Raw genomic sequence first — 14,879 nt, forward strand, 5'->3', positions numbered from 1 at the left:
TGAAAAACCAACCTTTGAGATTGTCTCCGTTGGAAAAAATCGTCTCACTTAAGATGTAATCCATCTTTGAGTATATTTCTTTGGAAACAAATTTTTGTCTCTCTTGAGACAATTTCTTCTGAGAAAAAATCTTTGAGTTTGTTTCCTTTGAAACAAAATTTTGTCTCTCGAGACAATTTCTTTTAAAACTACCCACCTTTGAGATTGTTTTTATTAAAACAAATTTTGACTCCCTTGAGGAAGTTTCTCAAGAAATACAAAATCTTTGAGTTTGTTTCTCTTGAAATAAAACCATTTTTGAGTCGTTTCACTTGAAACATTTTCTCTTGAAACATTTTCTCTTAAAACAAGATCATCTTTGAGTTTGTTTCTCTGGAAACAATGTTTTATCCCTTAAAACAATTTCTTTTGAAGAAAAATCATTGAATCTCTTTCTTTGAAAACAAAATTTTGTTTCTCTCGAAACAGTTTCTTTGAGAAAAATCTTTGAGTTTGTTTCTTTGGAAACAAAATTTACCATCTTTGAATCTGTTTCCCTTGAAACAAACAAACATCTTTGAGATCGTTTCCCTTGAAATGAATTTTGTCTCATTTGAGACAATTTCCCATGAAACATCGATCTTTGAGAACGTTTCCCTTAAAAACAAATTTGTCTCGCTCGAGACAATTCCCTTTGAACGTCATCTTTTGAGTTGTTTCATTTGAAATGAATTTTGTCCCTTTCGAGACAGTTGCTTTGAAACACATTATCTTTGAGCTTGTTTTTCTTGAAACAAATCTTTGGGTTTGTTTCTTTTGAAACAAATCTTTAATTTGGTTTCTCTTGAAACCATAACTCCTAAAGATGGCCAGCCGTCCTCATCATGTAGGAACCGTGTCATCCCCAGACCAGATCTCCTCATCACGTAGGAGCCGTGTCAACCATAGATAACCAGCCGTCTCATCACGTAGGAACCGTGTTATCACCTTTAGATGGCCAGAACTCTTCATCACGTATGAGCCGTGTCATTCCCAGACCAGATCTCCTCATCACGTAGGAGCCGTGTCAACCACAGATAACTAGCCGTCCTCATCACGTAGGAACCGTGTTATCACCTTTAGATGGCCAGAACTCTTCATCACGTATGAGCCGTGTCATTCCCAGACCAGATCTCCTCATCACGTAGGAACCATGTCACCCTTAGACGACCCGAACTCTTCATCACGTATGAGCAGTGTCGTCCCCAACAACCAACATTATCCAATTTCTAAGTTTAAAAGGGAGAGAACCAGACAAAAACGTGATGTCTTGTCATCTTTGCCCTATTCTTGTTAACACAAGAATGTGCAAAGAGGGGCAGCTGTAGACACCCGTTTTTGTCCGGGTCTTTTCTATCTAATTGTAATTATTATTATTATTATTATATTATGCTTATTTATTGTTATTAATATATTACAAATTTTTGCAGGCCTAATCCCTAAGCCCAACAGCAGAATTACAAGCTGGAGCCCAGACCCGGTTCAGGCCCACAAGTACCCAAGTAATTAGGGTTTTAAACCCTAAACATATCATCATCCAGCCGCCGCCGCCAGCAGCAGATGAACAGCCGCGCCACCGTCACTGTTCCGGCCCGTCTCGCTCCACTCCGACTGCTCCCACCTGCACCAACAGTAACCCCATCAGTTCTAAATCAAACCAATCAAAGGAAATAGTAAACAAATCAAAACCCTAAATTAAAAAAATACCTAAATCCCGATAAATCGGGAAATTTGTCCCTACCAAGATCAGAGACCATTACCCCTACGCTAGCATCATCATCATCTCACCAAAAGAAGCAAAATCAACCATAAATCAAGCAAGGATATCAGAGGAAGGGGGGACATTCGGGTTTTGGGGGTTTCCAGAAAAAACGAGAGAGATAAAAAACAGAGAAAACATTTCGAAATAAAGAAAGGGAGAGATGAAGCAAATAATAGAAAAAAAGAAAAAGCCAAGAGTTACATAGCCAAAGGAGAGAAAGAGAGAACCCTTACCTCGGTCGGAGGAAGCCATCGAGAACACCAAAGGTCGTCGGTGTCTTATTACTTCGAAAGGTAAACTTGTAGATCTGGGGGCCTAGAGTGGGTTTTAGACTAAGATGGTTGGGGATTTGGGTTGAGGAGAACGAGGGGGATTTTTTGAGATAGGTTGCTCCCTCCGGCCACCGTGCGTCGCCGTGGACTCCGCCGGCGGCAGCGGTTGGCACCCTCTCCGATGAGAGAGTTGGGAGAGTTCTCTCCAACTCCCTCTCTCTGGTTTTTGGTTGAAATGAAGAAATGAGGGAAATGGTTACGGAAAGCCGTTTTGGGGGCTTAAATAGGGGAGTCAAAACGACGCAGTTTTGACCTTCCTTTTCCGTGTTTTCTGTTTAGGGTGTAATCACATTCTAGGTCACCCGTTCTTTGTAATATCTTATTGAAGCCATGTAATGAAGTTTCAATTTCTTTGATTTTGAGCATTCATTTTTCAGTATTTATATTTTAGTCCTATTATTACATGTTATGTTATTATAGTTATATTTTACTTTGGCCACAATGTTTGTATTAGTTTCATTTTAGTCACTAATTTCGTGTGTTGTGTATTTTTGTGAATGTTCGAATTTGGACAGGATATTTATGTATTTTACATTTTAGTCACTGTTGGGTATTTGGTTTAATTATTGTTCAGTCCCCCATGCTATATATCATACTATTTTTGTTTATGTTCGATTCTGGTTTTAATATTTACAAATGTTTCATTTCAGTCACTGAATGTTACCTTTCTTTATTTTTTAATTAGTATTTTTAATTTTCTTTGTTTACATTATGGTCAATGTTTTAGTATAAATACTTTAGGTAAATTTATTGTTTGCCCTTACGAATTTATGTTTTAATTTGTTTTAGTCCCTTAATTACTTATTTTTGTATTTTATTTTGGTTTGTAATGTTTATTTATTTTTATTTTAGTCATTTATATATGAATGTATTTTACATATTACATGGTTATTTGTATTATGTAAATAATGTGTTTAATTCCATTTAATGTAAATATTTGTATTTCCAATTACATTTATTCTCATTATATTGTATCTATGTATGAAATATTTGATTTTCGATTTTATTTCAAGAATACATATGCGTAGAATGAGCGTGGAAAGTACCACTTGGTCGAAGTGGTGTGATCCGGTACGGCATTTTAACGACATAGAAACTTGAAATAAGTTGAGTATATTTTGCTAATTAATTTGTTCAAACGATGCAATGTGTGTTATTTTAAGTGACAATTTACTTTATTTTATGTGAATGTAAATTTCAAAATTTTTAATTTGTATTCAATTCATTTTTTAGTTAATCAATTTATTTTGTTGTATGCAAACGTCAATTTTATTTATATTCGATTCGCATTTTATAAAGAGGGAAATATTCTTTATGGATAAGAAATAGTCGAGTTAGCTTTCCCGATGGAGGATTGTTAATTTCGAGATTTCTTTTCGAGTTAAAGAATTTTCTCTAGTTATTTAATTCGAAGCAAATTAATCAATGTTCGATAAATAGATCATTTTTAACTTTATATACGATTTATAATTTCCATCATTTACGACGGTGTGTAAGCGACACAGTACCAATTTTGGGCGTTGTGGGGGTGTTTACCCTTCCCCGCACGTAACCGACTCCCGAATCCATTTAAATGAATCTTTGGTAACGCAGACCGAATCTTGTCTTAAAAAATGATTTTCCTTAAAATTGTTTTAAAAGACGTTTTTAGGTATTCAACCTGCCTAACCCAAAGGTCGATGGTGACTCCTATCCAATTTAATTTAAATCTAAAATCATTCAATATTTTCAACATAAAAGTCATAATCGTTTTTTAAATAATATTTAATTATTTTTATAAAAAAAATGGTTATGACAGCTTGGCGACTCTGTTGGGGACCTTTTTAGAGAGTCAGGCTGTATGTCGTTTACATATTGTCATCTTGGTGGAAATTATGATTTCTAGTTTTTAGTTAATTAGGATCCGTTTATTGAAATTTTTAATTGCTTCGTTTTTTTTGTCGTACTAACATTTTATTTTTGGCTTTCAGCTTTGTCAGGATTCTATCATTTTTCTTTGTTTTGTTTTCCTTTTGGGTCGAAGGTAGGTATGTTCCTCCTCACACACATCACTCGCATTGGCATAACATAAGCTCTAGACACGAGCTTCGATCCAAATTAGTTGGGGTGAATGCTTTACTCTCGTAAGAATTTATTCTTCGTATGAGTTTTAGCAAATAACCCATGGGATACATACCTTATACTTTCGTAGGGATTTATTCCTCGTACGGGTATAAGACAGTGAATCCCCTCGAATTGAACTCGTTCTGTTTAAAACCTGTAATGGGTGAGGATAGAGGGTTTGGCAGCCCAATGGGGCACCGACATCAAGGACAATTCGAGTCCCTTTTTCCCGTTAGAGCCGAAACCATGTATATAGTGAACCGTAGAACGATCACCCTAAGTATAGTTATATCGAACCTCTGTCCGTCAGTAGGTACCCAAACTAAGTGTACACAAAGGAGGAGTGTTTCTGAACCTTTCATTTTTACTTTAAGTTCTGCCGAATAAAGCATGCGAATTAGATACCATGCGGTTAGGACCAATTTCTTGAAAATAGATCATTTTGGGTAGATAACATGTCCGGGTAGGATTGTTATTTAATTGAAAGCATGTTTGGGTAGATATCATGACGGGGTAGGTGTTATATTCATCTCTGAATAACATTTTATCCGTGTAAATTATCTTACATGTACTAACTCGTTTTTCTCTTTTGTTTTTACACCTTAACTTATTTATTTTGTTTGTCATTTTTCATCCTTCTTTGCATTGCATTGCATCGTCATGCTATAATATGAAAATGTTGATCCGCAAGGGGATATTCATGAGAAAATCTTCACAAGAAGAGATAAAAAAATTTAATAAAGCAGTCGCATACACAAACATGCATCGAGGGCTAAAAAGAAGTCCAGAGTACAAGAATGAGATTTTCTCGAAGATCGTGCATCATTCGAGACTGATATGATAATCCACTGATCTAAGGAGTAATCCAGCAGTAGATTCTCATCCACAATTATTCCATCGTTAACCATCAGGGAGTGAAGCACAAACTTCAGCATAGCCGAGGTATTAACGGAGTCAGATTACAGAGCGCTTGAGGGGCATCATTATTGAGGACGAAGATCCGATATGAAGCAGTGATCCATTCCAGGCTCACCATCTAAGCGAAGTTAAGTCTGTAAAGGGGACTGTCTTGTAATGTGAAAACTTTTGTCTCTGGTGAAAATTTGTTCTAAAATATTCGTCGTTGGGATCAATATTTTTGCATCTGCATTTTCATCATTACATTTTGCACAACATTCATTTAAGCATTGTTACATGCATTAATCATACCTTGCGGGAAACTTTAAGGAAACACTTCTAACTGTGCAACTGCATTCACACAGTATTGAGAATGGATGCAAAATTCGAGCAACTGAAGAAAGAGCTAGAAGAGAGTTTACAAAAGATGCAAGCTGAGTGAGAGGTTAAAATAGAGCAGATGCGAAAGACCACCGTGGATCGTATCTTGCAAAACCAAAAGGACATAGTTGGCCAAATGGTAGCAAAAATGGCTGAGCTTAACCAAGGAAAAGGCAGAGAGAAAATTTCCTTGACCCGTGAAACAGTTGAATGTGTGAAGGCACAGGCTAATTCACAACCACTTATCTCGTCCAACAGGATTCCTAGTCACCAAGCGACGAGAAGAGCCAAGAACGAGATCCCAGAGAATTTGAAACAGTGGTGCAGAGAGACATTTCAGGGAATGAGAGGACAAACCTCTCACAACGGGATGGATGCAACAGAACTAGTACTAGTTCCCGACTTGGTGCTCCCGCCCAAATTCAAGATGCCCGAGTTTGAAAAGTACAGGGGAACCAGTTGCCCCAATGCCCACCTCACGATGTTTATTCGAAGAATGACTGGATATACTAACAATGATCAGATGTTGATCCACTGCTTTCAAGACAGTTTGATTGGACCCGCTTCAAGGTGGTACCACCAACTGAGTCGTTCTCAAGTCCGCTCCTGGAGGGATTTGGCTAGTGCTTTTCTGGGCCAATACAAGCACATGATTGATATGGCCCCCGATCGAACAATGCTTCAGAATATGGGGATGAAGAATTATGAGAGTTTTCGACAGTACGCACAACGATGGAGGGATATTGCATCTCAAGTGCATCCACCAATGACTGAAAGAGAGTTCATCACTCTATTCATAGATACATTACAGTCTCCTTATATCGACTGCATGATAGGGGTTGCCATTAAGAGTTTCTCTGACATTGTCATGTGTGGAGAAATGATTGAAAGAGCTATTAATAATGGCCAGATATGTGGTACTAGCCATGCTGACATTGAGGAAAGAGCTGAGGTCAGTCTAGTGGATTTAACTAATCTGGGGACCGTGTCTCATAATGTTTTTCGTAAAAAGACATGCATCAATCCAATTCCGATGACATATGAGGAATTGCTCCCAGCTCTAATTGAGAACAACCTGGTGATTCTAGTTCAATCCAAACCAAGAACTGACCCATATCCTGAAGGCCATGATATTAATGCCATATGCAGCTATCACATTGGGATCTCAGGGCATACCACTGAGAATTGTAGGGCATTAAAGTGCAAGGTCCAAGATCTGATCGATTCAAGGACATTAACGTTCAATGTGTAATGGGGCATTCTGATCGGAAGTCTGTCGGGGCACCCATCAGGAGATTTTGTTGCATTCTCATGCATGACATCTTGTTTGAATTTGTTTTTCTTTTGTTCTTCGTATGTTTAAATTTTTGTAAGTCACTTGACGTTCGAACATTGTAAATAAAATACTTCCTTTTGAAAAATGACAATGAGCAAATTTTAATCTTGAATTCTTTGAATATCATTTTAATTAAAAGCATTTTAATAATTGAGGTTGTAAATCTTTGACAAATGACAAGATTGAACCCTGCAAAACAATGACCCCTTGATCCTAATCCAGAGGTACACCAGAATACATACCATTTTCTTGCAGGGACCGAGCTAGTTTTCTGTTCACATAAAGAGTCAATCAAAGGGTTTGGCATTCAGGTATGTGTTAGGAGCGGATAAAATGGGGCAACTAGCACATGAGATTGCAAAACTAATTGGTTATTATTTCTGTTTATGACGTTCAATGATGATCATAATCTTCTCAGATGGAATGGTCAAGTAGATGAATCTAGTTTAGGTCAGTTGCTTGGGAATTGAACTCTAACGATGAGATTTTCTTACCTTCAACAAACACCGAGACTATATCAGGTTGTCCTCAGCGAGCTTAAGAAATGGAATCCGTAAACAAACAAACAAAAACATATATATGTATACAATAAAGCTGAGCTATTCCGCTAAAGCAATTGGTAATAGAGGAAACTCGAAAGCCCTGGCTTTATGAATAGAGTACATTCAAACCATGACATTGATCGGGTATTTGGCAATCCGGTGTATGCTCCACTGTGGTTGTCAAGACGAAGACTTTGTGACGACATGAATCCTTCAGCTAGCCTGATAAAGGCAATTATAAAATATATGTACAATAAAGTTGAATTCAGCTAGCCAAACAATGGCAAATTAAATCAAATTTACTAAATAAGGAGTTTCGGTGAATATGGACTAAGGGAGTTGAGGAACGCCTGTTATAGTCGACTTCACACGAGCACTCAGAATTCTCGTTTTTAGACCGATATTTCTGCACTACCTTGACTAGGTAAGTCTACGAAGCTTGAACAAATTGAAGATTTCAGAGAACTGAAACAAAAGTGTTCTAAAGAGTTTAGCAAGTGACTATGCTAGTTGTGTCATTTTGTTCGCCTCTGATTAAAGTGCCAAATCAAGAAGAGGGGTATGTCATTACCTTCACGAGGACCAATGGATGAAACACACCTTAGAATTTAGGTAGCCAACCTCTAAACCCACCTGTCGATCTTAATATTTGTCAAAGATTTGTAACTATCAATGATTAAAAGAGCATTTGATTCTTTTGATATCCAATGAATTCATGTTTTATGATTGGCTTCAATTGTGAAACTTAGAAGGAGGCAATATTTTTCAAAATTTTGAAAATTCAAGAAGAAGAGAAACATTTTCAAACAAGATAATCTCTCCGGCGGAAATATCTTGGAATTCAACAAATATATCTCCGAAGCTCAGAATCGAAGTTGGGCAAGAGAAGCTATGTTGGGGCAAAATTTGATAGGGAAATAAGAGCTCGGAAATAACCAGATGTTTTCAACTTGAAAGAACAATGCAATCCACATATTTGGCTTCCTGAAGTCAACAATCAGATCTTCTGAAGACGTTTCCTCAACATGCAGGAATCAATAGACAAACTTTGAGCTATTGAGATTATTTTCTTTTAAAAAAAAATAGTAAAGTGTCGTCTCACTTGAGATAGTTTTCTTAAAAACAAATTTTATTTTGTCTCGCTTGAGACAATTTTCTCTTTAAAACAAATTATGTCTCGCTTGGGACATTTTTCCACAAATTTTGAGAATTTTAAAACAAATTGCGTCTCGCTTGAGACATTTTTCCTTTGAGATACAAATTTGAATTTGATTCACTTAAAACAAAATTAATCTCACCTTAGATTGTTGTTTCTTTCAAAACAAATTTCGTCTCGCTTGAGACCTTTTCCCTTTGAGATCCAAATTTCGAATTTGTTTCACATTAAACAAAGTTGATCTCACTTGAGATCGTTTTCTCAAAAACAAACTTTGTCTCGCTTGAGACAATTTCTCTAAAAACAAATTTTGTCTCATTTGAGACTATATCTTAAAGCAAATTTTGTCTCGCTTGAGACATCATTTTCTCTCATAATACAAATTTCAAGGTTGTTGTACTTAAAGCAAAATTAATATCACTTGAGATTTTCAAAGCTGATTTGTCTCGCACGAGACAGTTTCCCCTTTAAACAAATCCTGAAATTGTTTCATTCGAAACAAAATAAACACTTTTGAAAACACCTTTGAGATTATTTCCATATAAACAAAATCGACAATCTTTGAATCTTTTAAAACAAAATTTTGTTTCTCTTGAGACAGTTTCTCTTAAAAAAAATCTCTTTGAGTTTGTTCATTTTGAATAAAAATCTTTGAGTTTGTTCCTTTTGAATAAAAATCTTTGAGTTGTTTCTTTTGAAAAAAATCTTTGAGTTTATTTCTTTTGAAACAAAGTTTTGTCTCTCTTAAGATAATTTCATGGAAAATCTTTGAGTCTGAAACAAAGTTTTGTCTCTCTTGAGACAATTTTGTGAAAAAAAAAAATCTTTGAAATTGTTTCTTTTGAAACAAAAATATTTGAGTCTGTTTCTTTGGAAACAAAATTTTGTCTCTCTTAAGATAATTTATTTTGAAACAAAAATCTTTGAGTCTGTTTCTTTGGAAACAAATTTTTGTCTCTCTTGAGACAATTTCTTTTGAGGAAAAAATCTTTGAGTCTGTTTCTCTTAAAATGAATTTTGTCTCTCTTAAAACAAATTTTTGAGTCTGTTCATAAAAAAAAAAAAATCTTTGAGTCTGTTTCTCTTAACAAAATCATCTTTGAGTTTATTTCTTTAAAAACAAATTGTGTCTCTCTTGAGACAGTTTCTAATGAAAAACCAACCTTTGAGATTGTCTCCTTTGGAAAAAATCGTCTCACTTAAGATGTAATCCATCTTTGAGTATATTTCTTTGGAAACAAATTTTTGTCTCTCTTGAGACAATTTCTTCTGAGAAAAAATCTTTGAGTTTGTTTCCTTTGAAACAAAATTTTGTCTCTCGAGACAATTTCTTTTAAAACTACCCACCTTTGAGATTGTTTTTATTAAAACAAATTTTGACTCCCTTGAGGAAGTTTCTCAAGAAATACAAAATCTTTGAGTTTGTTTCTCTTGAAATAAAACCATTTTTGAGTCGTTTCACTTGAAACATTTTCTCTTGAAACATTTTCTCTTAAAACAAGATCATCTTTGAGTTTGTTTCTCTGGAAACAATGTTTTATCCCTTAAAACAATTTCTTTTGAAGAAAAATCATTGAATCTCTTTCTTTGAAAACAAAATTTTGTTTCTCTCGAAACAGTTTCTTTGAGAAAAATCTTTGAGTTTGTTTCTTTGGAAACAAAATTTACCATCTTTGAATCTGTTTCCCTTGAAACAAAACAAACATCTTTGAGATCGTTTCCCTTGAAATGAATTTTGTCTCATTTGAGACAATTTCCCATGAAACATCGATCTTTGAGAACGTTTCCCTTAAAAACAAATTTTGTCTCGCTCGAGACAATTCCCTTTGAACGTCATCTTTTGAGTTGTTTCATTTGAAATGAATTTTGTCCCTTTCGAGACAGTTGCTTTGAAACACATTATCTTTGAGCTTGTTTTTCTTGAAACAAATCTTTGGGTTTGTTTCTTTTGAAACAAATCTTTAATTTGGTTTCTCTTGAAACCATAACTCCTAAAGATGGCCAGCCGTCCTCATCATGTAGGAACCGTGTCATCCCCAGACCAGATCTCCTCATCACGTAGGAGCCGTGTCAACCATAGATAACCAGCCGTCCTCATCACGTAGGAACCGTGTTATCACCTTTAGATGGCCAGAACTCTTCATCACGTATGAGCCGTGTCATTCCCAGACCAGATCTCCTCATCACGTAGGAGCCGTGTCAACCACAGATAACCAGCCGTCCTCATCACGTAAGAACCGTGTTATCACCTTTAGATGGCCAGAACTCTTCATCACGTATGAGCCGTGTCATTCCCAGACCAGATCTCCTCATCACGTAGGAACCATGTCACCCTTAGACGACCCGAACTCTTCATCACGTATGAGCAGTGTCGTCCCCAACAACCAACATTATCCAATTTCTAAGTTTAAAAGGGAGAGAACCAGACAAAAACGTGATGTCTTGTCATCTTTGCCCTATTCTTGTTAACACAAGAATGTGCAAAGAGGGGCAGCTGTAGACACCCGTTTTTGTCCGGGTCTTTTCTATCTAATTGTAATTATTATTATTATTATATTATGCTTATTTATTGTTATTAATATATTACAAATTTTTGCAGGCCTAATCCCTAAGCCCAACAGCAGAATTACAAGCTGGAGCCCAGACCCGGTTCAGGCCCACAAGTACCCAAGTAATTAGGGTTTTAAACCCTAAACATATCATCATCCAGCCGCCGCCGCCAGCAGCAGATGAACAGCCGCGCCACCGTCACTGTTCCGGCCCGTCTCGCTCCACTCCGACTGCTCCCACCTGCACCAACAGTAACCCCATCAGTTCTAAATCAAACCAATCAAAGGAAATAGTAACAAATCAAAACCCTAAATTAAAAAAATACCTAAATCCCGATAAATCGGGAAATTTGTCCCTACCAAGATCAGAGACCATTACCCCTACGCTAGCATCATCATCATCTCACCAAAAGAAGCAAAATCAACCATAAATCAAGCAAGGATATCAGAGGAAGGGGGGGACATTCGGGTTTTGGGGGTTTCCAGAAAAAACGAGAGAGATAAAAAACAGAGAAAACATTTCGAAATAAAGAAAGGGAGAGATGAAGCAAATAATAGAAAAAAAGAAAAAGCCAAGAGTTACATAGCCAAAGGAGAGAAAGAGAGAACCCTTACCTCGGTCGGAGGAAGCCATCGAGAACACCAAAGGTCGTCGGTGTCTTATTACTTCGAAAGGTAAACTTGTAGATCTGGGGGCCTAGAGTGGGTTTTAGACTAAGATGGTTGGGGATTTGGGTTGAGGAGAACGAGGGGGATTTTTTGAGATAGGTTGCTCCCTCCGGCCACCGTGCGTCGCCGTGGACTCCGCCGACGGCAGCGGTTGGCACCCTCTCCGATGAGAGAGTTGGGAGAGTTCTCTCCAACTCCCTCTCTCTGGTTTTTGGTTGAAATGAAGAAATGAGGGAAATGGTTACGGAAAGCCGTTTTGGGGGCTTAAATAGGGGAGTCAAAACGACGCAGTTTTGACCTTCCTTTTCCGTGTTTTCTGTTTAGGGTGTAATCACATTCTAGGTCACCCGTTCTTTGTAATATCTTATTGAAGCCATGTAATGAAGTTTCAATTTCTTTGATTTTGAGCATTCATTTTTCAGTATTTATATTTTAGTCCTATTATTACATGTTATGTTATTATAGTTATATTTTACTTTGGCCACAATGTTTGTATTAGTTTCATTTTAGTCACTAATTTCGTGTGTTGTGTATTTTTGTGAATGTTCGAATTTGGACAGGATATTTATGTATTTTACATTTTAGTCACTGTTGGGTATTTGGTTTAATTATTGTTCAGTCCCCCATGCTATATATCATACTATTTTTGTTTATGTTCGATTCTGGTTTTAATATTTACAAATGTTTCATTTCAGTCACTGAATGTTACCTTTCTTTATTTTTTAATTAGTATTTTTAATTTTCTTTGTTTACATTATGGTCAATGTTTTAGTATAAATACTTTAGGTAAATTTATTGTTTGCCCTTACGAATTTATGTTTTAATTTGTTTTAGTCCCTTAATTACTTATTTTTGTATTTTATTTTGGTTTGTAATGTTTATTTATTTTTATTTTAGTCATTTATATATGAATGTATTTACATATTACATGGTTATTTGTATTATGTAAATAATGTGTTTAATTCCATTTAATGTAAATATTTGTATTTCCAATTACATTTATTCTCATTATATTTGTATCTATGTATGAAATATTTGATTTTCGATTTTATTTTCAAGAATACATATGCGTAGAATGAGCGTGGAAAGTACCACTTGGTCGAAGTGGTGTGATCCGGTACGGCATTTTAACGACATAGAAACTTGAAATAAGTTGAGTATATTTTGCTAATTAATTTGTTCAAACGATGCAATGTGTGTTATTTTAAGTGACAATTTACTTTATTTTATGTGAATGTAAATTTCAAAATTTTTAATTTGTATTCAATTCATTTTTTAGTTAATCAATTTATTTTGTTGTATGCAAACGTCAATTTTATTTATATTCGATTCGCATTTTATAAAGAGGGAAATATTCTTTATGGATAAGAAACAGTCGAGTTAGCTTTCCCGATGGAGGATTGTTAATTTCGAGATTTCTTTTCGAGTTAAAGAATTTTCTCTAGTTATTTAATTCGAAGCAAATTAATCAATGTTCGATAAATAGATCATTTTTAACTTTATATACGATTTATAATTTCCATCATTTACGACGGTGTGTATGCGACACAGTACCAATTTTGGGTGTTGTGGGGGTGTTTACCCTTCCCCGCACGTAACCGACTCCCGAATCCATTTAAATGAATCTTTGGTAACGCAGACCGAATCTTGTCTTAAAAAATGATTTTCCTTAAAATTGTTTTAAAAGACGTTTTTAGGTATTCAACCTACCTAACCCAAAGGTCGATGGTGACTCCTATCCAATTTAATTTAAATCCAAAATCATTCAATTTTTTCAAAATAAAAGTCATAATCGTTTTTTAAATAATATTTAATTATTTTTATAAAAAAAATGGTTATGACAATATGCTCGGTGTTAACTTTGAGTATAGGCAGTGCCCTTTTTTTCCTGAAGTTTTCATTTTATTTGGAGTTGATGATTGGGGCAATCATTACGTTAAGCTTTTGATTCATGTCTCGTGTTTGAATAAATTAAGGCATGTTTCATGACAGATACTGAGCACAGAATGATTTGAAGTTGCCTTGTATTGTCTTCTGCTATCCTAGATTTCTTTTCAAGCCGCAGGTCACCTGGAGTAAGTGTGTTCAACATATTTTCATAGCACACCAAGTATGTATCTTTAAACTAATCACATGTAATACCATAATTAAAGATCTTACATAAGATAACTATAAGTACATGTATAATCATTTCACTATTTTAAATTTAGATTGGAAAAAAAGCTAAATGTTTAAATAAGGGTCTAATTTTTTTAGACGTTGTTCATACAGGGGTTTAATCTTTTAGATGATTAAATAAATATTTAATATTTTTTTAATATTTCGAAAAAGTCAATTAAGGATAAAAAAAGGTTGATGTTTTTAGATAATTAATTTGGGGTAAGTACAAGATAATATATATTCAAAAATAATTTTCAATCGTTTGGCATTGGTACGTTTACAACTCAACATTTGTGGTGCTCGAATTCGAAATCTCATAAATAACAACAATTTATTTATCATCAATGGTTAATGCTTTTATATGTTAATATTTGAATCACGTGTAATGCATACAATTGTAATTATACGTTTTAAATAACATATAATTAAAATCAAATAAAATAATTTAATATATGATTCAAAAAAATCAAATAAATAAATGTATATATAATAGTCTAAATATTGAATTGACAGATTTCTTTATAAAAATATATATATACAATAAAAATTATCAGATGCAGTCCGAATACTGAACTGTTTCCGTTATAATAATATTCCAAATTATTCATAAGTTGTCCTCTTTATAGGATTCATATTTTAAAAAAAAATAATAAGATAGTTTAAAATAATCACATTCTTAATCGATATCTATACGTTTGTAAAACTGAATTTAGTTTTTTAAAAATATTTTTTAAAATTTAATAACAGTGCATAAAAATACGTAATTTGTATTGTTCATACAATTTTTGTTCAACACCATTTATTGTACAAATAATATCTTCTTTGAGATACTTAGTTCTTAGATTTATTGGTATGAATAAATTAAATTATTATTATTTACTTACTTCCCAATTTAATTGGTGTTACTGATTTATATGATAGTAAATTCAATCAAACACTTTATATAAATATTTTTAGAATTATTAATAAAATAT

The 14,879-nt window shown here is 34.6% G+C and overlaps 1 protein-coding gene across 2 annotated transcripts in view; it reads left to right on the plus strand.

Annotated features, from left to right (window-relative positions):
* LOC120196343 (probable ADP-ribosylation factor GTPase-activating protein AGD13) overlaps positions 1 to 13,689 on the plus strand; it is a 30,728-nt gene extending 17,039 nt beyond the window's left edge. Inside the window, exons 10-11 of one of the 2 annotated variants that reach the window (XM_039198164.1) lie at positions 7,433 to 7,436; positions 13,595 to 13,662. The gene's annotated coding sequence lies outside the window, so the exon portion shown is untranslated. Of the gene's footprint in view, positions 1 to 7,432; positions 7,437 to 13,592 lie in introns of both variants that reach the window. The other variant, XM_039198165.1, reaches the window with a different exon arrangement.
* Positions 13,690 to 14,879: the final 1,190 nt, after the last annotated feature.

This window comes from Hibiscus syriacus, unplaced genomic scaffold, assembly GCF_006381635.1.
Source record: "Hibiscus syriacus cultivar Baekdansim isolate YM2019G1 unplaced genomic scaffold, ASM638163v2 tig00117032_pilon, whole genome shotgun sequence".
NCBI classification, from domain to species: Eukaryota; Viridiplantae; Streptophyta; class Magnoliopsida; order Malvales; family Malvaceae; genus Hibiscus; species Hibiscus syriacus.